The sequence below is a fragment of the Culex pipiens genome, chromosome 1 (assembly GCF_016801865.2).
Source record: "Culex pipiens pallens isolate TS chromosome 1, TS_CPP_V2, whole genome shotgun sequence".
NCBI lineage: Eukaryota > Metazoa > Arthropoda > Insecta > Diptera > Culicidae > Culex > Culex pipiens.
In genome coordinates, this window is record NC_068937.1 from 32,243,994 (window position 1) to 32,271,716 (window position 27,723).

At 45.9% G+C, this 27,723-nt stretch overlaps 1 protein-coding gene and 1 pseudogene across 5 annotated transcripts in view; one reads left to right on the plus strand and one right to left on the minus strand.

Moving 5' to 3' along the window:
- The window catches only part of LOC120419640 (longitudinals lacking protein, isoforms A/B/D/L), a 428,218-nt gene that overhangs the window by 107,420 nt on the left and 293,075 nt on the right, over positions 1–27,723 (minus strand). The window lies entirely within an intron of this gene.
- LOC128092474 (histone H3, embryonic-like) lies at positions 9,474–10,538 on the plus strand (annotated as a pseudogene).

Here is a 27,723-nt window from a genome sequence, read left to right on the forward strand (position 1 = left end):
GGTATGGACTCGGGTATGGAAATATTACCTCCAGCAATCATTACTTAGATACTTTTTTTGTCAACCAGTTTTTGAAAAATATTTTGAAATTATTTGAAAAAATAATACGGGAACGTGCTGCAATAAAGTTACTGATACTGGCAAAAAAGTGACTTATGCACAAGCTTATGTAGCTGCAGAAATTCTGCAATTCTGCAAGTACACTCAAACCCCGATGGTTTGACACCAACTGTTGTCAATCAAACGCGGTCACTTTTTAGTTTGACACCCCTTTTACACGGAGTTCACACACACTACCAAACGGCTTGCTGGTACTTGTTGGGTATCAGAAAATGATTACCCGACAGGTTCTTTTAGCATTTCTAGGCATAAATCAACGCATCACATTGATTTTGAAGGAAAATGTCATTTTTTGATGCTTCGCGTAATTATGGAACTTTTAATCGTGAATAACGACGTACGTAGCTATAGCGACCGATCCTTATCAATCAGGGATGTGAAATATTTCAATCAATTCAATTTCAGTAGCGAAGACCTGAACCTTTTCACAAAATAATAAGGTACTAGTATTGGCATCACTGGCAGTACAGATTTTGTTAACGGATCGTTAGTCCCTGCAGGACATTTAGCTTTTCGAGCCTTTTGAAAAAGTGGGTAGCCAAACCAGACTCATTCTTTTCGTTCCAACCGCCACCGAGCGCAGTCCACCGTAAAATTCATCGCCAACTTTAACGAAGATCGAGATTTTGCTAAAAGTAAGTATTGATTATTTATTTTTTCCGCGATTTGAGCTAGTTTTCAAAAATTTATCGTAAAAAAATGTTAATTTTTTTTTCTAATTCTAATTTTTCTTTCTTTTTTTCAGTGAGTTCGGCTTCGGATGACTCCGATCGAGAGACTCCGCCTCGGCGCCGCTTCCAGCGGGAAGGTTACGGATCCCGAGACGGCTACGGATCCCGGGACGGACATGGATCCCGCGACGGATATGGATCCCGGGACGGCTATGGATCCCGAGACGGATATGGATACGGGTCCAGATCCGGAATTTTAAGTATTTCGGTGGCCGAGCTCTACGAGTTGCTGAGCAATGCGAAGAAGCTGAGGAAGCTAGAGCGGCAAAAGAAGCTGTCGCCGTTCAGCTTCTGTCAGGTTCCGGAGCATACGACGGTCGCAAGACACTTGTTGGACCCGTTGTTTGCGTCCTCAAGGCGCCTCTATGAGTTGCAGGACCAGTACGGACAAAGTACGGGGATTAACCCGGTCAAGGCCGGGCTAAACCAAAACGGCCAAGCACTGAAGAAGGAGAGGGAAGACCTGGTCCGTTTTCGAGCGCTCGCGGGACAGAACGGTGCTGGCACGGCTGCAATTACTGCTCCGGTCGTAAAAGCTGACTCCGGAACGCTGCAGATGCCGGACGCACGTGGACCGGGATCGGTTGGAGGGCCAGTCGTGCCGGCGCAAGGTCTTCCGATCCCGGAACCGGCTGCTCCGCAGCAGTACCCGTTCCCGTCCTTCATGCCTTATGTGCCACAATCAATGATGCCTTACTGGCCGTATGGACAATTTCCCATGGGTGGAGGCCAATACCCTATGGGTGGAGGCCAATACCCTATGGGTGGAGGCCAATACCCTATGGGTGGAGGCCAATACCCTATGGGTGGAGGCCAATACCCTATGGGTGGAGGGCAAGGAGGCCAGGGAGGGCAATACCCCATGGGTGGCCAAGGAAGTCAGGGTGACCAGGCAGGCCAAGGAGGCCAGGGTGACCAGGGAGGCAAGGGTGACCAGGGAGGCCAGGGTGATCAGGGAGGCCAGCGTTAATTTTCGATTCTTCTTTTTCGTAAATAAAATCTAAACTATGAACTCGCTCGAACTCGCTTTATTTTTTTTATGAAAAAACCTCCTTCTGAAACTTTTTGCTTTGCTAAATGAGAAATGTCAATTAAATAGAAAGATGAACTTTCCACCCCGGCACGGAATCCGCGATTGCACCAAGTTGTCCGTCGCCAGCAGTTTGGCAAACTCCGTCTTATGTCACAATGCGTCTAATCCAATGCCCCGCCTTCCGCAACACGGTGCTTCGCTGCCTAGTCGGGCTGTATCAGGGCGTTCCGGGTCTGAGATTTCGAAAAAGCGCCTACGTGGTTTATGGATGGTCCCCAGTTGCAGTTTTTTATTCAGAGCAACCCCGGATATTCCGAGGGATGTAGTTTGTACGCTCTCGGATTGATCCACGCTAGTCACGGGACGATGCTCCAATCATGGAAGACCTGGTCGCGGAGTCCTCCGGTAGCAGGAACCGAAAATAACCAAGCGATTCGCAAGTTGTTCCTCGTACCCATCTCTTGTTTCACTGCTTGCTTGCTCGTACAATGCGCACGTCCACTATGGTGCGGCCATGACTCTCGGAATCTCCTGTGCAGAAACAGGCGCTTGAGAAGCCATCGACCCGCCCGTACTGATCGCCAAATTCGATCCAATCAATTTGAGCACTCTCATTGCTTCGGCCTTGATCCAGAAAAACAACCAAACCTTCCCAATTTCTTCCATCAACATCACCAACTCTACACCCAGGTCTTGACCAACAAGCACGAGGACGTGATGGCCAACTACGGGGTCATCCCCGCCCAGAGCATAACGTGCAGCCTCCAATACCGAACCGGCCACCAACTGCAAGCCGGGATCGGAATGCTCATCTTAAGCTAGTAGTGATACTGGTTCCCGCTGGCTCACTCACGACCTCAAATCCGCCGTCCGCCAAGCTCTCTGTAGCCATTCAGTCCCACTCGAGGAGAAAAGACACAAAGCTAAAACAATTAATGGACAGTCCCTATGAAGAAATATCGTTTTATTGCTTTTCTTTTACAATTTCCTTGAATTAATTGTAACAATTTTTCATTTTATTCGGTTGTCTTAATAAAGCTTTATGTATTTTGTGTTTACATATTCATATTTCTTTTTTTTTTGTATTCTTTCGTATTTTGGTACTTGCTCACGATCGTTTCCGCACTGTTAAACTCCACCACAACGTATCTGCTGTTCGGAGGCCAGCACGACCAACGCAAAATGCGACATAAAGTCCACTCCAAGCGATGGCAACACGTTCGACGGTGAGGTGGTCATGAACGACCCGATATCCGTCGGGAACACATTGTCAAACTTATTCTACCTCCGGAATCAGCAGTGGGAACTTGACCGCCGCTTAGTCTACGCCACGCGCCCGATGGTGACTACCGTACGTCCTCCACGAAGACGTCCCTACAAAGATATAATATTAGATTCGATAAGAACTCATGTCGCTCCTAGATAAATCTTACTTAAGCAGCCACTGCTCCTCGTCCTTCTTTTCGTCCTAGCCGTCCTTGGGGGTCATCCATTAGCGCTGTTTGTGCAAGTTGTTAGGTCTATCGGTGTCTGCAAGTGCTTGAAGCCGGCGACGGAGGTAGTTGCATATCGAGCCGGTCGGCAATTTCTTTACTGTCTCCAGAGTCACCGGAGATGAGTTCTAGATATTGTCGACAGAGTCGACATCGCGAATAGCTAAAAGCTACAAATGTTGGTGAGATCCCAAGCGGTAACTGACCGAACTACGGGACTCCATTCGATCTGTGCAAGAGCTGTTCTTTATGCAGGAGGATCTTCGACCACTGGACCGGAATGTGCGGATTGCCGTGGCTAAATCAGGTCAAACTTTGGTTGCAGAATCTGCTGGCACTGTGCGCGTGAAGATGCTGATGAAAGGGAAGTTTCTAAAAACTGTGGTGAACGACGGGCTGTACGTGACGGAGTTGCAGTTTAACTTGTTTTCCGTGCGGTTCCTCGAAAACATCAGCATGGCAGTGGGGATTGCTGGCGGTATCGTTTACAGTCAAGTAGACGCGTGCTGTGCCGCGGACGACGATCTGGCCAATTGTACGCGTTGGATGTTTATCGGAACGACGGAGCTGGTGGCACACGTGCTACTGCGATGGCATCCAAGAACGACAATTACGAGCTGTGGCATTGTCGGTTTGGCCACCTTTGAGAGGCGAACTTGAGAAACCTCTGGAAGCACGAAATGGTGGAAAGTATAATCTTCAAGAACTGGCCAGAACGCTGCGTGTGTTAAGTATGCCAAGCTGCTAAGCAGACCAAAATTCAAATGGCTTCTCCTTGGCGTGGTGCAGCTGCATATGCTGCTTCAGGTTGTACGAGTACAGGAAATCCTTCTTGCACAGCTCACACACGATTTTGCCCATGGCCTGGGTCGTCGAGGCGCCCGGTTCGGCCATGTCGTAAACGGAACTGTCGCTACCAACGCCACCGGTCGGAAGACTTCTCCTGGTTTGTGGAAGCGAAGACGACGTATCCTGCGGTTGGCTGTAGCGCATGCTAAAGTCGAGATCACGGTCAAAGTTGTCCTCCAGCACCAACTCCAGGTTCGAGCCGTCAAACAGTATCCTCCATCGTGTCGGGGAAGTTCTGCAGCATCATTCGCCGGCAGCTCATCCGCGTCGGCTTCTTCGGCTGCAAGCTCGTCCGGGTGGTTGTTGGCCTTGTGACGGAGCATGTGACCCTTGAACTCGAACCGATACCTGTGGGAAAGGGCTAAATTAGTGACTCTGATACGACTGAAACCAACCTGCAAATGTTACACTCAAACGGCTTATCCTGGGAGTGATGTATGTGCTATTCCAGCTGGCAGGAGAACTTGTCCGTGAGCGGACTGCGTCTCCTGCTTGGTGACCTTCTTCCGCTCAATATGCGTCTTGAGATGCTCAATCTGCGCTGGAAGGTGACCGCGCAGACGACGCACTTGTTTCTCTTTGGTGGACCAACGCCTTCGCCGGACTGTTTGTCACCGGCCTCGCTGCCGACGCCGCCACGATTCACCGGCATCAGCCCGACTACGGCCGGACTCATCTCGGCAAGTCGTGTGGGAGACGCTCAACGCGGCCGTTAGAGCTGGTCTATTCCGATGTCTGCGGGCCACCCACAATGTCGACATGGGCCGCAAGCGCTACTTCGTCACGTTGTTAGACGATTTCAACCATTTTGCGGTGGTGTTCCTGCTCGAGTCGGAGGATTAGGTGCTTGAAAAGTTCCAGGAGTTTTACGCTCGTGTGACGGCAATCTTTGGCGTGAAAGTGGTGCGACTCATGGTGGAATGTACACAAGTAAGTCTTTCAACAAGTTTTGCCGCATCCAGGGAATCTGCATGGGGGCGACGGTGCCGTACAGTCCACAACAGAATGGAGCTTCGGAACGGTTGAATCGGCTTTGCCAGACAAGATACGCGCGATGCTGCTGGATTCGGTACTGCCGAAATCGATGTGGGGCGATGCGGTTTTGACTGCGTCGTACCTACTAAACCTTGAGTCCGACGTCGGCGCTGGAATTGAAGAAGCCATAGAGTTATCTACGTGCGCATGTATTGCGTGTACGTACACGAAAAACATTGAGGTTAAATTTTGTACCATCCAGCAAAACAAATGGCGTGCTAGTGTGCGTAAGAGCGGGCTTAGATAACTCTATTTGAAATGTGGTACGGAAGAAATCCAGATAGCGAGATAGCGCACAGGTGGATTCCCAAGAAAAAGGGCGGCAAACTGGATGCCCGAAGTGAGAATATCAAACGGCTACCGCATCTGGGATCTCCGAAAGAAGAAGCTGTTTACTAGGGAGGCTTGAAGTTGTATGGGAAAATTTTAAAATAACTACACTCAACCCGGTCGTTGGTCACTTTTTCGTTTGACACTTTTTTAGTTTGTACCCCGTTGGTTGGTCAAAGTCAAACTAAAATGTGACGAACTGTCACTTTTTACACGACGCTTACGCACACTATCAAAACAAACGTTTGGTAGTTTGTGTAAACTCCGTGTAAAAGGGGTGTCAAACTAAAAAGTGACCCCGTTCGTTTGACAACAGTTGATGTCAAACCATCGGGGTTTGAGTGTAGACTAATTCAATTAGAACAGGCATTTTCTGGCTCCATTTGGTCCCCCAAACAACCCCTTAAAATTTGGGAGCGATTGGATTTGACCCGGCTTTCCGCAAAGCGACTCAAATTTGTATGGAAATGTATGGAAAACCCCTCTTTTTACATTTTGATTTCTATAATTTTCATTTTCACTCATTTTAAAAACTAACACCGTAGAAATATAGTCCTGAAAGTCTTCAAAAAGTTTCCCGAAGAAAGTATGGCCCTGTCCTGCTTCTGGAAAAGTTGTCCATATGAAGGTAGCTTTTATTTAAAATTATTGACATGCAGGGTGACACATCTACAGGGTGTCAACCAAGTGTCAACTAAGCCCTAACTTCTACATGTGACCCTTTAAAGCGTTGGTGTCTTAGGAAAAGTTCTTAAGCTACTTATTACAAGAAATTTTGACATGTTTAGAAGACAGGGTGGCACATCTACAGGGTGTCAATCCATGTCTAGTCCATTTTTATTAGTCCATTTTAAAATTTTCCCATACAACTTCAAGCCTCCCTAGTAATCAGCTTCTTCTTGCGGAGATCCCAGATGCGATAGCCGTTTGATTTTCTCACTTCGGGCATCCAGTTTGCCGCACTTTTTCTTGGGAATCCACCTGTGCGCTATCTGGGTTTCTTCCGTATCACATTTCAAATAAGACCATACTTTCTTCGGGAAAATTTTAGGGGACATTCAGGACTATACTTCTACGGTGTTAGTTTTCAAAATGAGTGAAAAATGAAAATTATAAAAATCAAAATGAAAAAAAGAGGCTTTCCCAAACAAATTTCCATAAAAATTTGAATCGCTTTGCTTTGCTTTGGTCAAATCCAATCGCTCCCAAATTTTGGGGGGTTGTTTGGGGGCCCAAATGAAACAGGAATCATGCCGATCATGTCGAGCCACCCTACTGTTTACATCACGGGATGTGGTGTTTGACGAGCGCCGACGCGATCAACCGAAAGTTCGAGTGGTCCACCTTGATGCACCAGCGGAAGCACCAAACCAGATGGTCCAGTACGAGAAACCTGCTGTATACCAATCGGTTGAAGAAGAGCCTGTTGCTGATGTGGGTGACGAAGAGCTCATCGCTGGTCCGTCTGGAGTTGTCGGAAGACGGAGACGACGCCGTGGACTCTGGACGACTGCCCTTCGCTGCAGAGCTGACCAAAGACGAGGACGATGAGGATTTTTCTGGCGCCCAGCCCAGCCCCCCTGTGGTCTGTCGAGCCGTTTTCAGATGTCTGATGTGGGACCATCGAAGCACTTCCTTAGGCTCAAGATGTAGTACAAGCGCAGGGAATCACGAAGATCAGCCAACCGAAGTAAGCCGTGGATCTTCTGAATCGCTTTGGCATGTCCGGCTGTAAACCGGTGAGTACTCCGCTGGACCCGAATCTGAAATAGGAAAAGAGACATGATGAAGCTGACGGTTTCCACGCGAAATCGACCACTCAAAATCCGGACCATTCCCGATCTTCATAAAACTTGCTGGATCGTTTGTCCTACTCAAATCAACAACTCCTGTGCACTTAGTTTGGTAATTCACAATGGCATTTGAATTTTAGGAACGTTTTTAGTTTTAAATTGTTTGTAATTACGTTTAATTTGAATAAATCATATCTTTCGAAGGAGATGTTAAAAAAAATCGATCGAAAGTGTGTTTTAACGGAAATCTTGCGCTCTTTTCAATGAAAATATTGACATAGGACTATGTCTTTACTTACTATACTGGGGGGCCAGTTCAAAATTTCGATCCCAAGCGTCACATTTGGCGAACGTTATTTCAAACGATAATATCTTTATCCAGACACATTGAAATTACACAATTTTTGGACCATTCGATTCGGAAAACATTCAGCAATTTTCTATAAAATTTTCAGTATTGGCGCAATAGTATAACTATTCAAACAATTCAATTTTAAAATGCTTGAAATTTGCAAACAAAACGAACGATTTTGAGGGGAAAATCACCGCAGCAGCGGTGGCCGTCGACGATCGTTAAAAGAGGGGAAGTAGAGGCGAGGTAGAAGTATAAAACTACGTGCTACCCTCTCCACTCCACTTAGTTGCCACGGAGATGCTGAACAACTCGGGTCGGCTCATAATTTCTGAGCCGCGGACGGGTGAACATCTACCAGCAGCAGCAACGCAAATTCTCTCTTGCTGAAGAAGGATTTCAGCCGCAATAATTCTACTGCCCACTCGATAGCTGTTGACGGGCATCGCGGGGAAAGCAACAGGAGTGGAAAACGGCTTGCATCACTCATCGGATTGGATTGCTGGGGAAGTAAACCAAAGGACAAATTTTCAAACAAACGGCCTTTTTCAAGGCCACCAAACTGGTCCCGAAAGAATCATTCTTGCTTTCTAGACTGTGGACAAACTTTGTCTGCGCACTCACACTCTCTCACAAACACACAAACGCATACAAAGCGAGCCAAACTTGCAAGTTTTGTCGCGAAAAATATTTCTTGCTTTCTATGATTATGGATAACCTTTGCCCAGAAAATCAACTTTATTTTTTTCAGAGAGAGAGAGAGAGAGAGAGTCGGAGAGCAATAACGAAGAAGGCAAATTGTGTGCGAATGCCGTAGAAAAGTGCCAAAATTCGGGTTCACACACACACGCGCACACTCCCGTTTGATGGTACACGCTGATTGGGTTCGATGCGTCGAGTTTCCCTTCCACGGATGTTCGATTGATGTATCTAAATTCGTACCCTGAAAATGCTATCAGAGACGGCAACCAACAACAGATACACCCGGGGACGAGCAAAATCGCAAGCGGAGACAGCTTTTAGACATCGGAGTAAAATCGCTTAACCACATAGACTGTGAAATTTGTTGTATGAATTAGTAGAACGAATCTACTACGGGCTCGTGTAATTGGTCACGGCCCCAGGCTGCACAGCCGGGTCAGCCAGGAAACTGAGGATGATCTTGTTTCTGACTGACTGAAGATGGGAATTCTCGAGTTCGCTGCGAATGCGCAAATCATTCCACGCCACCCGGAAGGACGAGGAGCTGAATAATTTGCTCTCTCATGTAAACATTGATTTAGGGAGGAATGCTGCTAAACAAAGCAGCACGGTTCCAGGTCAGAACCGAAAAAATACCAATCTAGATTGCTTTAGCTAGGATATTGGACATAAATAAACCACGTGGACACCTTGGAGGGGGAGGGGGGTGGTTGTTTGTATGGAAATTGAGATAATAAAGTAGCTTTTGCGTGAATGACGATAAACTCTTTCGTGATAGATTTTGTGGCCCTGAAAAGGGCCGTTTTGTATTGAATTGCTCCGTCCATGGCCATGACGGTCTTCTCTTAGAAACACCTTCAGCACACCCCGTCTTTCCTCGAAGACCAGTCCAGATTTGCGCTTCACGCCACCTTGTTGCCAGACGGAGAGTGGCCAGCTTGATGCCCTGGATGTTGCCGCGAAGAACCTTACGATGCCGCTTAGCGCCTTCTCTTCGATCCCATTTGCCTACCCGGCCACGTCGAGTCATATCGAGTCAGCTCCTTGCTGTGTTGTGGCTCGTCCGATAGTTGGGGAATGATTGAAAAAAATGAAAACTTGTCATTTTCTTATATATGGCTTCTTGCGCTACCTCCCCTTAATTGTTCTCTCAGCTTTTATCTCTCACTCTCTCACTGGAAGTGGACGGATGCTCACCTCGTCGTGAAGTTATAAAAAGGCGTTTCTATAAATTTTTCTCCTCATTCCCCATTCAAAAATTATCGTAGTAGCGGCAGCAGCAGCAGCAAGTCATGGCAAACCGTACCAAGCAAACCGCTCGCAAGTCCACCGGAGGAAAGTCCCCGCGTTAGCAGTTCGCCACGAAGGCAGCCCGCAAGAGAACGCGGGCCACCGGAGAAAGTCTCATCGGGATGCTAACGATTGCCCTTCCGGCGGCTGGTGCGTGAAATAGCCCAGGACTTCGAGAGGCAGGAACCGAGCGAAGCCTACTTGGTTGGGCTATTTGAGGACACGAACCTGTGTGCGATCCATACCAAGGATTAATGTGGGCCTAAACCGGCATCGCACACACAAATCTTAAAACAAACGGCCCTTTTCTGGGCCATTCAAATTGTCACGAAACAGTCTTAAAAATTATCGACTTTAAGTTATCAGTAGACAGCAAATTTAATTTAATCTAATCGATGCCTCTTTGTAATCTCTAAATCGATGCCTCTGTGCTCTCTTGTACTAAGCTTGCTGGTTTTCCTATCTAGTTAGCATAAGAGAGCAAAGAGGCATCGAAATGCCTATTTTCTTGAACAAAAATTCATTTAACCCAGTGAGAAAAATCGAGCCAACTTGGCACGACCGAAACCAAATTCTTATTCCCAGCTTCACGAATCCACCTTTTATGTTTGCACCAGCTTATTTAAACAATTTATTTGTATTTTTTTAAATAATCATTATTTTCATACATAATTGCTTTTCGATGCGAAGTTCTAGGTGCTGAACTGCAGTGTTGCAGTTTCGCTGATAAGAACATCTAGCTGTTGATTCAAGTGAGCATAATCTCAAGGTGGTGTGGGTTGCGCAGGCATTCGGCGAAATCGACGACTGTGGTCTAAGGGAAAGAATCAGATTAAATGGTTTGGTTCTACGGAAAAATTAAAAAAACGACTCTTGAAACATACCTTATATGATAGAGTAATCTTCTCCAGCATCAGCCTAATCGTGCTCGTCGGGGCAAATCTGGTTCAGCATATCCTGCGAGACGTGGTGCAGTCCAATGGTAACCATGTTCGAAGGTGTGTTAGAAAATTGAACACAGCCGAAAACATGACCGCTGTGATCGTTGTAGATGAAGTTCAGCTGGTCCGTTAGGCACGAACAGCACGCTAATGCCGATGCTTCCGCGATTCAGCAGCTCTTGAATTTTGTACCACATCACAAGTGGACCACGCTCCTCGCGCTTGATTTGTTGAGAAGTTAGGCAGGTAACATGGTCCTGTAGGACAGCTCGACCCTCAGCAGAAAGCTAGACCGTGGCCGGATTATGCACCCCGAGGTTGGCGGGATAAGTGGGACATCTTTATGATAAAGGTTGAAGAGAGAATTCAAATAGGTAAAAGAAGAAGTGTTGAGAATAGAGTCACGTTTCGTTCCTGATATCGACTGGTCTTCTCTTCGAGATCCTTGAGATTGTTCTGCACTGTTTCGTGCTCCAGCAGGCCATTTTAGTATTTGCATCTAGTTCGTTAGCGTGGAGCTGATCGGCACAAACGGGGGGTTCATAGTGATTCAGGAGCAGGTGGAAACGGACCACCGTCTCGGAAATCGTTACGGTGGTTCAACGTTTCGTAGTTTGCCTTAAACACGGTTGACATCACGTTGTCTAGTGCCAGCCGAACAAGAATCGCTGGCGGCAGCGCTGAGACTTGGATAGATTGCAGCGGGTACCAGGTCCAGATCGAGCCTTCCGCTTGCCCACAGGATCAGCCACGAGTGAGTCTTGACGAAGGGATCGTTTTGGACAAATTGAGGCTGAACTTGAACCCACCACCACCGGTAATATTTCCGACCGACTTTATTCTCAAGCTTCTTTGGCAAAGGTAGCTGAGCCACCGGCGACCCGGCCGTTAAATGTTCCGATGTGGATTGGCTCTTGTTTACATCAGGTTGTGCCTCTGCACAGGACCACAAATATTCACCATGACGGAAGCGGCAGACGGCAAAAGTCCGGTGACAATGATTCCATTAACATCCGAAGACCGGTTCCATCTGTGAAACGGTCGATCTGGACCGGGTACCCACTGCCATCTGAGTCTCAGCGCTACCGTTCAACAATTCTTGTACGGCTGGCACTAGGCAACGTAATGCCGTGTTGAAGACACACTATGAAACGTTGAACCACCGTGACGTTGTTCCGTAGGCGAACCGGTTCCACCCGCTGAATTTCAAGTGAACGCAACACCTCTGCCAATCATTTCCACACCAACGAATACCCTGCCGGAGCACCAAAAGGTGCAGAAAAAGCTTTCCGGATCTCGACCGGGCACCAGCCGATAGCAGCGATTGGAATCGACACGCACCAGCCGAGTTATCTTCCGCGCCGTTCCTTCCGCCGGTCCAACTCACCGTAAATCACAAATACCACCGTGGTTTCGGGGGAGAAAATATAAACAAAACAAACTTCGAGTTTGACACCTCGAAACAGCTCATGCCCGCAATGGCAGGGAAGCCAGATATACAGATTTGTCTGAGGTTACAGACATTTGAGCTTACGCCTAACTTGAGGTGCACATGCTTAGTAATGTTTCCATTTACAAATATTTAGTGCAAATATTGATCTGAACTTATTGTTCAGTGCCATGATATTTTTATTTAAAGACTCATTTGGTATAGTGTTCAGGTTGATTTATTTGGATTTTTGACGAAGAACTTTTCGACAAGTAAACATACATGCACAGACTTTTTCACCAAACTTGTTCAGACAGTTGAAAATGACGAAGTGGCATCCCTGAAGATTTTGTAAACAAAATTTGATGCTACACGCTAATTGGGTTCGAAGCATTGGCCTTCCCCTCTTGGGATGTAAGATTCAAGTACCTAATCGCACATCATTTTGTGCTTCCAAACCCTACTGAACGTTGGCTTGGCAAGATGTCGAGGCATTTGAAGAAGGTGTACGATGCGGCTTTTCGGAAGCGGAAGAGAGAGCAGAGAGAGGAGGAGAGGCAGCTGGCGGATGAGCCTGCCGCGGTGCCAGTGGACAACGCTGAGCGCATGGGGCGGAAGCGAGCTGCTGAAGGAGGTGGAGAGCACGGGGAGGATGATTCTGGTGCTGGACCGTCGGTGTCTAACATCGGAAAGCGGAGGAGGCAGGGACGAGAGGGAGGCAACCCGGGCGGGTCAAATGCGTCTGGCAGCACATCTGCCGAACGTATGAGACGGCTCCGGGAGAGGAGGAAGCGGACTGGACAAAATACGTTCGGTCGGAGCGACCAAGGAGGCGAGACCACGGATGATTGTTTCGTTGCTGGAAGGCGACGGCGTGGTGGACGGGGACTCGCAGACAATTTGGTAGCGGAAAATCCCGTGCACGGTAAGTTCTGACGTGATCAATGTTTGATGAAGTTAGAACCAGTTGGCTTGCGTTTAATATTTGCTTATAATTTTTGGGGTTATTCTATATCAACAAAATTTAACGAATTAAATTTAATTTGCTTTTGCGTTCATTCTTAAAATTGAAACTTAAGTTTTCAGCGAAAGGAAAAAATTCAAATACACTAGAGTTCCGTTTTATGCTGCCCCGGTAAATGATCCCTAGTTTAACGCACCCTGATTTAAACTCAAAACCATTTGTGCCAGAACTCAAAAACAAGAAACCTCCAAACTTAAACTACAAAATAACGCTTCCCAATGTGCGCACTCTCCTCGTTTATGTCCCCAAATAAAATAACGCAAATGGGGGTTTTAGTTTTAGTGTAGTACGAACCGACAACTTGAGAGGCATACCAATTTTGTGAACAGATTTTAGCACCTTTTAGGGGGAATTCTGAGAGTGCAATTATAATGAATAATGCAAAGTTTATGCGATTTTTCATTTAAATTTTCAAATTCTCACAGTAAATATATATGCAACTTTTTAGGGATTTCTCCGCCCATGGAGGCAGACGCAATAAGCCTCCATGATCCGGTGGAGCAGATTGATGAAGAAGGTGAGACGTTAAACACATTGTGTTATTGTGAAAAATTTACTAAACACGCAAAATAACTTTTTAGAAGTGCCATCAAATTCTGCACCAAGTCAGTCGGATAGCATTTCAGATGGGGCAAGCCAGGGTAGGTCTTTGAATTTATGCGAAGTTTTCGAGGTTTGGGTCAACTCTATCGTGTTTCACAGAGCCAGGTCCTCGCAATGCAAGCAAACCGAACTACGACAGGGCCACTCTTGAGTTCCGTAAGCTTTTCGTTGAGAACTCGTTTGGTGCTGTGTGCAGCGTTTGCGACAGACTTTGGTTCAAGAACGACTTGAAGCCCATCACTGAAGCTGGAGGAAATGTACTGGTACAAGCCGGCGACTTTGATTCAACCGAAGGTTTCATGGTGTGCCAAACCTGCAACAGCAGCTTGAATCGTGGAAAGGTCCCAACCCTGTCCAAAAGCAACGGATTTGTTTACCCGCCGATACCACCGGGTCTTCCCAAACTGGATATGATCAGCAAGCGGCTGATTTCTCCCCGTTTCATCTTTCTGGTGATTCGTCGTCTGTGTCATGCTTTGGGCAACTATGGTATCATTGGGCAGGTGATCAATGTGCCGGTAGACGTTGAGGAGATGGTTCGGGTTCTTCCTCGCGATCTTGATAATGACTGTGCGATTAATGTGAGCTTCAAGAAGCACACTGCACACAAATCGAGCCATTACTCGGGGTGGGTTTGCAAGGGGACTGTTTATGCTTGGCTCAAGTATCTCGTAACTACTCCGTTGTATAAACGTGAGGGCATTACTTTTGACGAAGAACGATTGAATGCGTTCGGAGCAGATCCACAGGAGGGTCCCTCGCGGGCGGAAGAAGCAATGCCACTGGATATCATCGATGATGAAGCCGAGCTGTTGGCTAGCATGCAACAAACTGCGATGTGGAACGAAGACATGTACCTGGAGCTTTGCCCTACCATGAACCGAATGCCCTCGAGTATTTTGTACGATGAGAATGCCGAGGAGTTGAGTAATCCCGACATATACTTTGGGTTCCCGACAACGATCAAGCAAGGCGTACAAGCTACTGTGTTCAACAAGGCGAGCAGTGAAGCTAGGCGAGCTGACAGGCGGGGTGCTCGTCCAGATCACATTCTGGCCATGGCCATGAAGGTGTTATACTGCCGTATGATTGAAGGGCTCAAATGCCACTTCAAATCTGTGGGAACAGATAACGTCACACGTGCCCAGCTCAGCGATCCAGAGTTCCAGAGGAATATGATGGAGATTGGCTTGGCTTTCTTCAAAGGGATACCGAACTCTGTGCAGTACTGGCAAGGACGCAAACAGGACCTCTTCGCCATGATTCGACAGTTGGGTAAACCAACAATGTTTCTCACCTTGAGCGCCAGTGAAACTCAATGGGAAGAACTGTTGAAGGTGCTGCACAAATTGTCCAGTGACTACGATGACCTTGAATTGGCCGACCCGCTGTCGGAGTTAAGCGCGTTTCAAAAGGCAAAGTTGGTCGTTGAAGATCCTGTGACGTGTGTTGCATACATCGACAAGCTTGTTGACGTCATAATGCGCATCTTGAAGTCCAAACGGTTCAGTCCATTTGGTAAATACTACGTTGTGGATTATTTCAAGCGGATCGAGTTTCAACAACGTGGTAGCGCGCATGCCCACATCATGCTCTGGTGTGCAAACGATCCTCGTGAGGACGTTTCCGAGGACATGCCCGCCACCATTGAAATGATCAACACTCTCTGCTCCATCGATGCCTTCCGTTGGTTGGGACCACTGCTTGGCAAGAAGCAAGAGCACGCTCACACACGTACGTGTTACAAACACAACGATAAACGTTGTCGTTTCAACATACCGTACTGGCCGATGAACGAGGATCGGGTATTGGTGCCCCTTCCGGCTGATGACAGTCGTCGTTCTGCACTGAAGAAACGTGCTCTCGAGTTTCGTGAGATTCTGGAAACGAAGACTTTCGAAACTCTCGAAGACTTTCTGGCCGATTGTGAGTGTACCGAGGAATACTACCTTGAAGTGATTCGTGCATGGCTACAGCGACCAGCGTTCTTCTTCAAGCGTCCGATGAATCAGCTCTACATGAATCCATTCAACGTTTGGATTGGCGGTGTACTTCGTTCCAACAGTGACCTGCAGTTCATCATGGACGAGTACTCGTGCGCCTCTTATTTGGTTGATTACGTCAACAAGACAAATCGAGGCATCAGCGCGTTTCACCGAGAGCTTCTCGAGCTGCAGGAGCAGTATCCCGACTACGACTATCAAGGCTTGCTGAAGAAGTTGGGCGTGAGAGTACTCAACAGTGTTGAGATGTGCTCACAGGAAGCAGCGTGGATCTTGCTCCGGTTACCGATGTCCGAAGCAAGCCGGAAAATCGAATTTGTGCCGACAATGTGGCCAAATGAGAGAACCCGATGCCGGAAGCGACACCAGCAGATGGACAACGAGGGACTCGACGACGACTCAACGGACGTGTGGACCAGAAACATCGTCCAGAAGTATGAGGACCGCGATGGATTGGAGGATGTGTGCCTGGCTGATTTCGTCGCATGGTATGCACCGATGAAAAGCACCAAAAACAGCTACAAGCTGCGAGGCACTGCCAAAATCCTGCGATGGCGAGGATACCCGATGAGCGAAATGGTCGAGTACAAGCGAGAGGCAGTGCTGCTGTTTTTGCCGTTCCGGAATGAACGAGTCGACCTGCTGGACCAGAACAAATTCCTCCAATTGTACGATTCGCATGAGACAGAGCTCATCGCGAAACGTAAGGAATACGATTGTGAGTTGAATTTGGAGCAGACCGTTGAGGAATACCTCCGAATAATCGCACAGGAAGGCGATGGCGAGCAAGAGAGAGCCGCCACGGAGAAGCACAACGAGTACGTGAGGAGCATCGACATGCAGCCAAACAACGATGACATCGAAAACCTGCCGACTTCTGCACTGCGAGCGATTGTGAAACAACGTTCGAATGTCATGCCAAAAGCTGACTACTGTGCCTGGATGCGGCAGGCTAACGAGAAGCAGCGCATGTTGATCCTCCACATCATCCATCGACTGACGAGCTTTGATCCTGAAATTCCAGCGATGCAGATCTTCCTGACTGGACCAGCGGGTAGTGGTAAAACGTTCACACTGCGTCTGATGATGGAAACCTATAACCGGTACAGCCAAGGTCACAACTCTCGCAACAACGCGTATATTGCATGTGCGTCGACAGGCAAAGCCGCCGTTAACATTGACGGTGTTACGGTCCATCGTGCCTACCGCATTGCAATATCGCGCCAGAGTGACTCAAAGCTTAGCCCTGAATGGCTGCAGACGTACCGAAATGAATTCCGGAACGTGAAGCTCCACATTGTAGATGAAGTTAGTATGCTTAGCGCAGGTAACTTCAGAACAATGCACATACGTTTGCAGGATATTCATTTGGATTACCTTCACCCATTCGCTGACCAGGACGTTACGTTTACCGGAGATTTACATCAGCTGAATCCAGTCAATGCTTTACCAATCTATAAGGCTCCGAGGAATTCGATTGGTGGATCTTGGCTGTGGGATTACATCCGACTGTACGAGTTGGATCAGGTCATGCGTCAGACCGATGTGGTGTTCTCCACCATCCTCACCGCGATTGGCGAAGGCAAGAAACTGACGGATGAACAGAAGACGCTGATCGAGAGTCGGTTCAAGTCAGTGGAGGACTGCCAACGGGAAGCTCCCAACGCCGTTTGGCTGTTCCATCAAAACGTTGATGTCGATCGATTCAACAGAGAAGCGTTGAGTGGGCTCGAGGGTCTGGACTGTCTTGCCGACGATATGATCACAGGTCACAGCACATCCGCTCAGGCAACCAGTGCACGAACGAAATTACATAAAATGAGCACAGCCCAAACGAGTGGGCTGCCATATATGGTTCGTTTTTGCATTGGAAAGCCCTACATGATCACTACCAACATCGATGGCGATGATAATCTGGTAAACGGAGCAATCGGCGAGCTGAAGTATGTGGAGATGCGGGAAAACGACGCCGGCGAAGAAGTGATCTACAGACTCTGGTTGCAATTCGATACGGAGAAAATCGGAACCATTGCAAGATCTAAGGCGCAGGCAGTCGTTAACGCCCGACCCCATCTCCTGCAGCAGGATTGGACCCCCATCACGAAGCAGCACGTGAACATCGCTCTTGGAGGTACGATCAAATGCAAGCGGATTCAATTTCCGATTGCGAGTGCCTGTTCCATGACAATCCACAAGTCACAAGGTGGAACTTTCTCCAAGGTCGTTTACCAGTACAGTCGCTCGCAGGAGCAAAGGCTGGTGTACGTTGCTTTGTCACGGGTTACTTCGCTGGAAGGACTCTACTTGACATACGCGAACAATCCCTCCCTAGATCCGTCTAAGGAAAAGCCTGTGTTCCACCACGCCAAGGCAAACAACTCTCCAGCGATGCGTGAGTTGCGGGACGAATACAAGCGCTTGAGGAATAACCGTTATCGAACGATCGGAGACGATTTTTCTGAGGTGTTGGCGAGTAGTGGACCAGCATGCACCCTGATGACAATCAACGTCCAAAGCTTGAGCGCTCATCACCAGGATATATCGATCGATTCCATACTGACCAGTGTAGACTACTTGGCCCTAAGCGAGACGTGGTTGGATGATAACTCCTCGGTCGAGATTGAAGGCTACACTTGTGTTGTCCAGTCCAAAAGGGATGACGCAAGATCTGGCGGTGTGGCAATTTATCGAAAGACGACGACCAAAACCAGCATGGCAGTCCCGTATACTCCCGAATTGGTGAGTCAAGATCGAGACGAACTTTTCGGTGTGGCAGATAAATACGGTGACGTTTGCGCTGCTACAGTGGATGTGATGGGCACTGAGGTACTGCTGTTCTCGGTGTACATCATCCCAGGAACCACACTGAAGCAGAAAGGTTGGTTTTTGGCACGGAAGTTGCTCCAGACTGCCCGCACTGGTTTGCCAATGGTAGTAACCGGTGATTTTAATGTCGACGTTTCCAAACGAGAAAATGTCGAATTCATTAAGTTTATGGGCGAGCACTTCCAACTATCCTTAGCTAACGACGTGAGACAGACGACCACAAATCGTGGAACGGTCCTTGATCTCACATTTACCAGAGGCATACATGTGGCGAGCAATTCGCGGTATGTATGCTATTTTTCCTACCACAGACCCATGCTGTCTGTACTACGAACTGAAGAACCCGAGCCATCTCAGTTGCATTGATCCATAAACGTTCAAAGCCGGACACGACGATATTATCATCGGATTTTACAAGAAGAAATTGAAATGTAAATTATCAGTTACACCTACACTAACACAAACTCACAAATGAACTGTAAACTCATTAATTTAAGTATACCAGAAAACTTTTGTAAACACTAACTAAACACACTGACCCCTCCCCTCCCCCCAAACATTAACATCACTACATCAGGAACCAAATGAAATGTAAATATTACTTTAAGAAGCAGAACAATATTGTACTACACACTAAAACCAAACACTACCCAACAACCGCCCCTTCCCCTCTTCCACCCACTCCTTCTCTTTCTCGCTTTATTCATATATTGAACTTATTTAATGATTCATTCAACCATCATCAATTGTTTATTAACAGGAAACCATCCCCCCGCCCTCTTGGAACACCGCTGATGGACCCAGCCAGGATCAAGCCTAATCTCATTTCTTCATTCCAGGGCAAAAATTAAACGGTCCTTTTCAGGACCACCAAAATATTCACGAAAGAGTTACTCTGCAACAATTCTATCAAGCAAAATAAAATAATCTGGTTTTACATTTCACTATCTATCCGAAAACATACTGTACTACACACTAAAACCTACCAAACAACCGCCCCCCCCCCTCCCTTCTTTCCCTCCCCCTTCCAGCCACGCCGTCTGCTTCCCACTTTATTCATATATTTAACGTATTTAATTATTCAGTCAACCATCATCAATTGTTTATTAACAGGAAACCATCCCCCCGCCCTCTTGGAACACCGCTGATGGACCCAGCCAGGATCAAACCTAATCTCATTTCTTTATTCCAGGGCAAAAATTAAACGGTCCTTTTCAGGACCACCAAAACATTCACGAAAGAGTTATTCTGCAATCTTCCAATCAAGCAAAATAAAATAATCTGGTTTTACATTTCACTATCAATCCGAAAACATCAGCAATCTTAATAAAAATTTAAGGCCCTGTACTGTCCTATGTCTTTCGGTTATGTCTCTGACATACCATCTTGAACTTTTTCCAAAAGACTAAACTTTCATTTTCGATCAAAAAACGGCCAAAAATCAAACTTTTTTCGAAAATCAGGCTGAATACACCCTTCGATTCAATTTTTGCCATTACCATTCGAAAGAGCGGACATTTTCCTACTTTTCTTCCATAGACACCAAGTTGGAGCGATAGCGTTTTCAAGTAGTTTTTAAATAAAAACCTTTTTTTCGTTTTTTTATATTTTTTTCCAAAGAGCTAAATTACATGATTTATGGCAAATTTTATAACAGATCCCATTTTTAAACATGAAACAAAGTTCTGCTTCCGTGTTTTTGAGTTTTTTCTTGAAGTACCGGTTTCAAATACATATAAAAGGAACGAAATTATTACCAAAGATAACCAAACAAGGTGCACTTAAAATAACATTTCCTGAACCACTTTTGTTATGGAAAAATGTTTATCTCACTCGTCAGTGTTGTTAATACCTGCAAAATAGTTTAATTTTTCCTAATTTTTCGGGTTATTAGGGTGGTTCCTGTCGCGTCAGGGCGGTTCAAAGATGACAATTTTGAGTATTTTTTTAAATAATCATTGTCAAACGCCGTTTCAACAGAACTCATGCTTATTTTTCCTTGAAAACCTTTCTTTTACAAACCGGATAACTAGAGTTGGTTGAAACAATGTCATGTAAGTCAAGGTTTTCGAAATTTGTTTTTTTTTGCAAAATCGCCATAATTCCCATTTTATGGCCCACCCTGACGCGGCAGGAACCACCCTAATGACCTAACAAAAATTATGTATAAAACTATTTTGGGTAGAGAATTCCGAAAATTAGAAGCCAATCCAAGCACTTTAGATTTAGGCCATGCTGTTTGCGTAGGAAATTGTTGTATTGGAACACCGTAAATACAACATTTTTATTCAACAATACATCTAAGTCCTAAGCAGAATATTGTAAGATGTTCAATAATTTGTCAACGTGTTTTTTTTTCTACAATTAAAATAAGATTAAATCCTACCCAGAATTTTTGATTTGTCATAAAATAGGAAAAAAAAACTATTGGGAACTACGGCGATTTTGCAAAAAAAAAAAAATATTTCAAAAACCTCGACTTACTTGACATTGTTTCAACCAACTATAGTTATCCGGTTTGTAAAAGAAAGGTTTTCAAGGAAAAATACGCATGAGTTCTATTGAAACGGCGTTTGACAATGATTATTTAAAAAAATACTCAAAATTGTCATCTTTGAACCGCCCTGATGCGACAGGAACCACCCTAATAACCCGAAAAATTAGGAAAAATTAAACTATTTTGCAGGTATTAACAACACTGACGAGTGAGATAAACATTTTTCCATAACAAAAGTGGTTCAGGAAATGTTATTTTAAGTGCACCTTGTTTGGTTATCTTTGGTAATAATTTCGTTCCTTTTATATGTATTTGAAACCGGTACTTCAAGAAAAAACTCAAAAACACGGAAGCAGAACTTTGTTTCATGTTTAAAAATGGGATCTGTTATAAAATTTGCCATAAATCATGTAATTTAGCTCTTTGGAAAAAATATAAAAAAACGAAAAAAAGGTTTTTATTTAAAAACTACTTGAAAACGCTATCGCTCCAACTTGGTGTCTATGGAAGAAAAGTAGGAAAATGTCCGCTCTTTCGAATGGTAATGGCAAAAATTGAATCGAAGGGTGTATTCAGCCTGATTTTCGAAAAAAGTTTGATTTTTGGCCGTTTTTTGATCGAAAATGAAAGTTTAGTCTTTTGGAAATATTTTCATTGAAAAGAGCGCAAGATTTCCGTTAAAACACACTTTCGATCGATTTTTTTTAACATCTCCTTCGAAAGATATGATTTATTCAAATTAAACGTAATTACAAATAATTTAAAACTAAAAACGTTCCTAAAATTCAAATGCCATTGTGAATTACCAAACTAAGTGCACAGGAGTTGTTGATTTGAGTAGGACAAACGATCCAGCAAGTTTTATGAAGATCGGGAATGGTCCGGTTCAAAATCATAATTTTTTGGTCGATTTCGCATGGAAACCGTCAGCTGTGACGGAGAAGCCATTCCGCAAACTAATCTGGTGCTTGACATTTCTAACGACTGACAACCACTGGAGGATTACAGATCCATTCCCGGATACGAGCTTAGTGCACGCTTACCAAACGGCCGGCAGTAAATGGTTCGCCTCGTCGTTCCCCTCGTCATTCTCCTCTGCCAGATTGCGAGCGTTGCTCCGGCTTCCTAGACCTGCTTGACTATGTTCAGGAACTTTTCCTGCTCATACTCGCGCAGCTTGCGGTAGCCCTTGGCCGAGGCACAGGCCGAGGCTGGGCATTGGCGGTTCGAACGGGCCACGACACGAGCTCGGCCCGCAGTGACCGTGCAGCGTAAACTGCAGCTGGTGACCGTGTGGTCCTCCAGACACGTCACCGGCATCTGGTGGCCCTGCTGGTGAATCTCCAGGATGCAGCGCAGCTTCTCCTCCGAGGTGTGATGAACGTTGGCTGAACCGTTCGGCTGCTGGAACATGCTCAAGCTACCCGCCGAACCGGTGCGAATGTGCGCTGGAAATATTGGAAGTTTTTAAAAATGATCCTTAAACAATTGAGTTGATAAAACTTACTGCGACGGTACGCGGACGTAAATCCCCAGTCGATCTGCCGACCCTGGGTGTACGTTTCGAGCCGAAGGAAGTCGATGCGGCCGCTGAGCCGGGCCGCCACCACCTTGTTCCCGGTTAGCTTGATGTTGGTGACCTCGTTGTTGCGGGTGACCTTGCCGGTTTTCGGTTCTTGGCTTTGGTTCGGACTGGTGAAGTTGAACTAAAGCTTCTTTTTCAGCTTGAAGGCGAAGCTCGACTCTTCGGGGTATTTAGCCTGCATTCCGGTGATGTTCGTGTTGGAAGGTTCGCCCTTGATCGGCACAGGTCCCGTTGGCGATCGTTGGCCTTCCTTGCGTCAAAGTGGTTGTTCCAGTGGATTTCCGCCATCAGTTCGCCGTTCGTCACGTCCAAATTTTAACCTGACCTTGTAAACATCATGTTTCCGTTCGTTACGAGACACTCGACGCGGTGGTTGTGATCGCTGACCTGGATGGGAACGCCTTCCAAGATGCGCTGTTCCTGCTCGTTTTCACTGTTCGTGGTCCAGCTGGCTCGCCACTCGGCGTGGTACGTGATCATGAAGATACTGACGGTGATCAGTATGCAGTATGTATGGCGTCTTTAGGTAGAACGGTGCGTTGCCGTTGTTGATGTTCGGAACGTCTCCGGTGTCGGCGTCGTTCAAGTCGAGCGGATCCATCGCGGTGGCCAGTGATGCGGGATTTTTTCGTCAAGATTGCTTAGTTTCTGAGCTATTTGAGGACTAACCGCGTGCGGTAGCTTGATCGAGGGAAGAACAGTTACGTACCGTTCGGAGAGCGAAACGTTGTACCGTAAACTGGGGTGACTTTGATAGCCCGGGATGACTTTGATAGGTTTTTCAAATGCCCGTCAAATTATTATTTCAACATTTTTAAAATTTTAGAGTATGTAAGCATTAAAGGATAACTTATTATCGAACATATCTCGAGTTTTTTTGAAAAGGTCCAATAAACCAAATTTCCAGTTTTTGCTTTTTGGGTGTTTTTCAAACCGTCTTGAGTCAGGGGTATCAAAAAACACCCAAAAAGCAAAAACTGAAAATTTGGTTTATTGGACCTTTTAAAAAACTCCAGATATGTTTATGCAAAAATGTGACTGTTCAATTGGATGTATCATAATTAAGGGCCAGATCAAATTTCTATCAATGTCACCCCGGGCTATCAAAGTCACCCCAGTTTACGGTACTGCTTCAGGATCGACGACCAGTGAAAGTTAGACAGTTAGTAGACGGTCCCTCAGGCGATTCAACTGCTCCGTGACGTTCGGAGTCCGCTCGCTGTTCAATGTGGTTGAGATTCAAGTGACCTGCTGCGTTGGCCGATCGTGCATATCACTAACTGGGATGTCCACCCTACTAGCCTCTCTTGTCGCACGCTGCGCCTCCATGTTCTTATCGTTCATGAACTCAATCAACCCAGGATTTCGACTAGCGTAACGGGTCAAGGCCTTTAGAGGTCATGTATCGCCAAAAGAAAAATAAAGGAAGTTTGTGACACCCCACCCCCAATTGTGGACAATTTCCAAACAAATAAAATCTTTTGTGCATGGAGCGTGGACAACCCCCCCCCCCCCCCCTCCGGTGCATTGTGGTTTATGGATGGCCTCTCACTCCAGTTGGCCCGGGGTCGGTTCAGACACGGTGTTCCTTCGGATGAGTGGACTGTATTAAATCGGTTTTCGCGGTCAAGTAGCAATTTCGGGAGCAAGCAAGAAAAACGTCCGTTTGCTAAGGTTACTACTTGAGACTGTTACTTTATTCGTGTTTGTCGTGTGTGTCGTTACAGATATCGTGTGTTAGTGTGTGTGGGGTTTCGCGCGCGCTTCGCACAGGGTGTGCCAAAAACGCCGCAGCAGTTTCGCGTGCTAGGGATGCGCAAGTAGCGCAACATCCTCCCCCGCGTTGAAATCGTATTTCAATCCTCGTCCTCGTCCAACGGCAGCAAACACACCTCGGTTACCGCACGCTTGAACTCCGCTCCGTTCGCCATGCGCACGGAGTCCTCTCCGGGGTGCGCGGTCACGATTCGTCCAAGGGGCCACTGCAGAGGCGGCGCGTTCTGGTCTACGAGCAGCACGAGCGAACCCTCCCTCAGCCACTTCGATCGGTTTTGCAGCTCCGGCAGGTATTCAGCTGTCCACCGCCTCCAGAAGTGCTGCAGCATGGTCTGCACCAGCTGCCATCGCGACAGTCGGTTCTCCTTCAGGTGCGAGTAGTCTGGTTCTGGCACGGCCTGCATCTCGCGTCCGATCAAGAAGTGCGCTGGCGTGATCGCGGTGTAGTCCGACGGGTCGTCCGAGCTCGGCACCAGGGGCCGCGAGTTCAAAACAGCTTCGATCTGGGTCAGCGTGGTGTAGAGTTCCTCGTAGGACAACTTTCGCTCGCCGACAATCCGCTTCAGGTGGTGCTTGACTTGCTTCACGCCGACCTCCCAGATGCCGTCGAAGTGTGGACTCCGCGGCGGGATAAAAGACCACTCGATTCCCTTCTCGACGCAGTAGCTGGTGATCTTCTTCGTGGCGCACTCGTACTGGAACATCTGCCAAAGTTCGTGCAACTCCGTTTTGGCCCCGACAAAGTTGGTCCCAATGTCGAAGTGCATCGTTTTCGGGCACCCGCGTCGGCTGGCGAATCATCGCAATGCGTATCTCCTTGCGTCGCTGTGCGCATCTCCTTGGCAGTGAGTCGTCCCTTCACCACCTCCGTTTTGCGCGACTTGACGAACCTCGCCAAGCGCACCAAGTAGGCCATGCTTAAGGCTACCAACTCTTGCTGAGTAAAAATCCGTACACTTTGCCGATATGACACCATGGTATAACAAAAACTGTCAATGAATTATTTATATAAATTAAATTTAATAAATTTGAGAAAAAAAACATAAAACTGTGTCGTTTTTACAGCTAACAAATTTCACACGTTGCACGTTTAAAAGTATTCATAAAATAAACCGTGATTTGAATGAAATCATTATGTTCTTCAATGTTTTTTCTTAAACGTTTTAAAGTTTACAAAATGTCAAGTTTGCTTTTACGAATTATATCGTTCTTAGTGTTTTCACGAACACTTTTCCAGAGTTTTTTTTATTGAAAAGGCCCTATAACATGTGAAACACAACAATTTATAGGACCTTTAAAAAACTCTAGATTTGTTAATTCAAATGTTCAAATGTTTTCACAAGTTTTAGAAAGCCTTTGGAAATAGATAAATATATATAGTAAGGAATTTCTAAAAGAACAATTCTAGAGTTTTTTTTAAAGGTCCTATCAACATATGAAAGACAATAGTTCAAAAACCAATGCTTGAAAAGGGATCTAGATAGAACTTTCTGTCAGCGATCATTTCCCAAAACGATATTTGATCGCTGACACACAACGCCTATCATGACCGTCGTGGCTTGGCGACGGTCAGTGAACGTAAACACGAAGACGAAATGAACGAAAAATGCCTCAAGCTCAAGCAGCCGCCTGAACGAGACAACGTGCTCTTTCTCTTTCTCTCGTTTTTGTCTCTCTCTTCCTAATGTATGCTGTATGTATGTGGTGACAGGAGTCATATGATTGCTATCATTGGAGAGATGATCGGAATCTCGGTAGAATGTCAAACGAACGCTCTCCAAGCGATTTTTCTCCTGGAGGGAAGTCAATGATTGTGTGAGTGACTTTGCGTAGCACTCTTTCCTTTGTGTGTGAAACGAACGAAAGTAGAATGTAAAAATCAGATTGTCGTAGTGAAGACGATTGGAGTGTTCTTTCAGCTCCAAAAAAGTCGAAATTTCGCAAGCCCTGTCAAAAATTCTAGAATTATTGATAATCAAGTTTGAATTGAGGAAACCCAGGAAAACTCTCCCTTTTTAAATCAAACTCACAGAAAAATAAAAATTTCTACACACAAAAAAATATTTCCGAATGTTACATCATTTATGGGTCATTCCATCTGAAGCGGAACAGCATTTGAAAATTACCCTCTCCGATCCTGCTCAAATTTGGCAGAGCTGTTGATACTATCAAAACATGCAAGAATCCCGAATTTCATCCAAATCGGACCACCCCCTCCATTTTTGTACCTCCCCAAAAAATCGACTTTTTGGCAATTTTTGACCAAACCTCCTAGTTTCAAACGGCGATAGCTCTGGAACCACAAATCATAGAAGGTCGGTCTTAGACTCAATTTTGAAGGAAATTGGACGTAGAATCCATTTCCGTGATCAAAATGTTGATTAATTTATTTTTTCTACCTGTATTGCGCAATTGAAAACTTTAAACGGCCGTATCTCGAAACACCCCAACTTATTTTTTTTATTTGACCTCACCATCGTGTTCCCCGGACAATTTTACATAAGAATCACTTATCGACAGAAATGAATATGTTTCGTTCCAGAGATATCGAATTTTAAAGTTTTGTGTTTTCGAGATTACCTACATCAGCTTCATTTGCCGCATCTGCTAGAAGCACACAGGCGGGCTGATCAATAACTGCTACCTGGCCATTTATTGAAATAATATTTCATCATAAATAATCTTTATCAAATTGGGCAAACATTAATTGTATAACACTGTAGGAAACTGGAGTTTAATCACGAATGTTTATCTGCTTTATCCGTTTATCTGAATGAAGTGAATTTCTGTGCTAACCCACAGGACAGAGCAATAACGACACACAGTAAAGGGCAGAATTGGATTCCGACGGAGCGAGCAGCGCATTATTTAGTAAAAAATATGAATTAAAATGAATAAAATTTGTTGATACGTTGTACTCTAGTAAAGCACGATCACAAAGGAAAAGGATTTCTGGAAAGTATAAAACTGAAAAATGTAAGAAAATTACAAAGTTTGATCTGCTGCAAAGCGGCTAATTCCCCAAAATATAGTTGCAATGATTTCGATACCGTCCGATCAACAATGTTTTTTTTTTCTTCTTTCATTCTTGTATTCTTGGAACACAATACGGCTGCTGTTTTTGCTGAATGGCACTATTTTGCTACCGCCCATGATAAAGGCCCTAGTCATGACCTCGGAGGTACTCTAAAACGGTTAGCAACACGTAAATAACGGTGCATTCAAATTAACCCAATAAATATTCCTTTCACAAAAATAGATTGATCAAGGTAGGGGAACAGCATCTCATTCCAGCGTTCCTCTAATGTTGC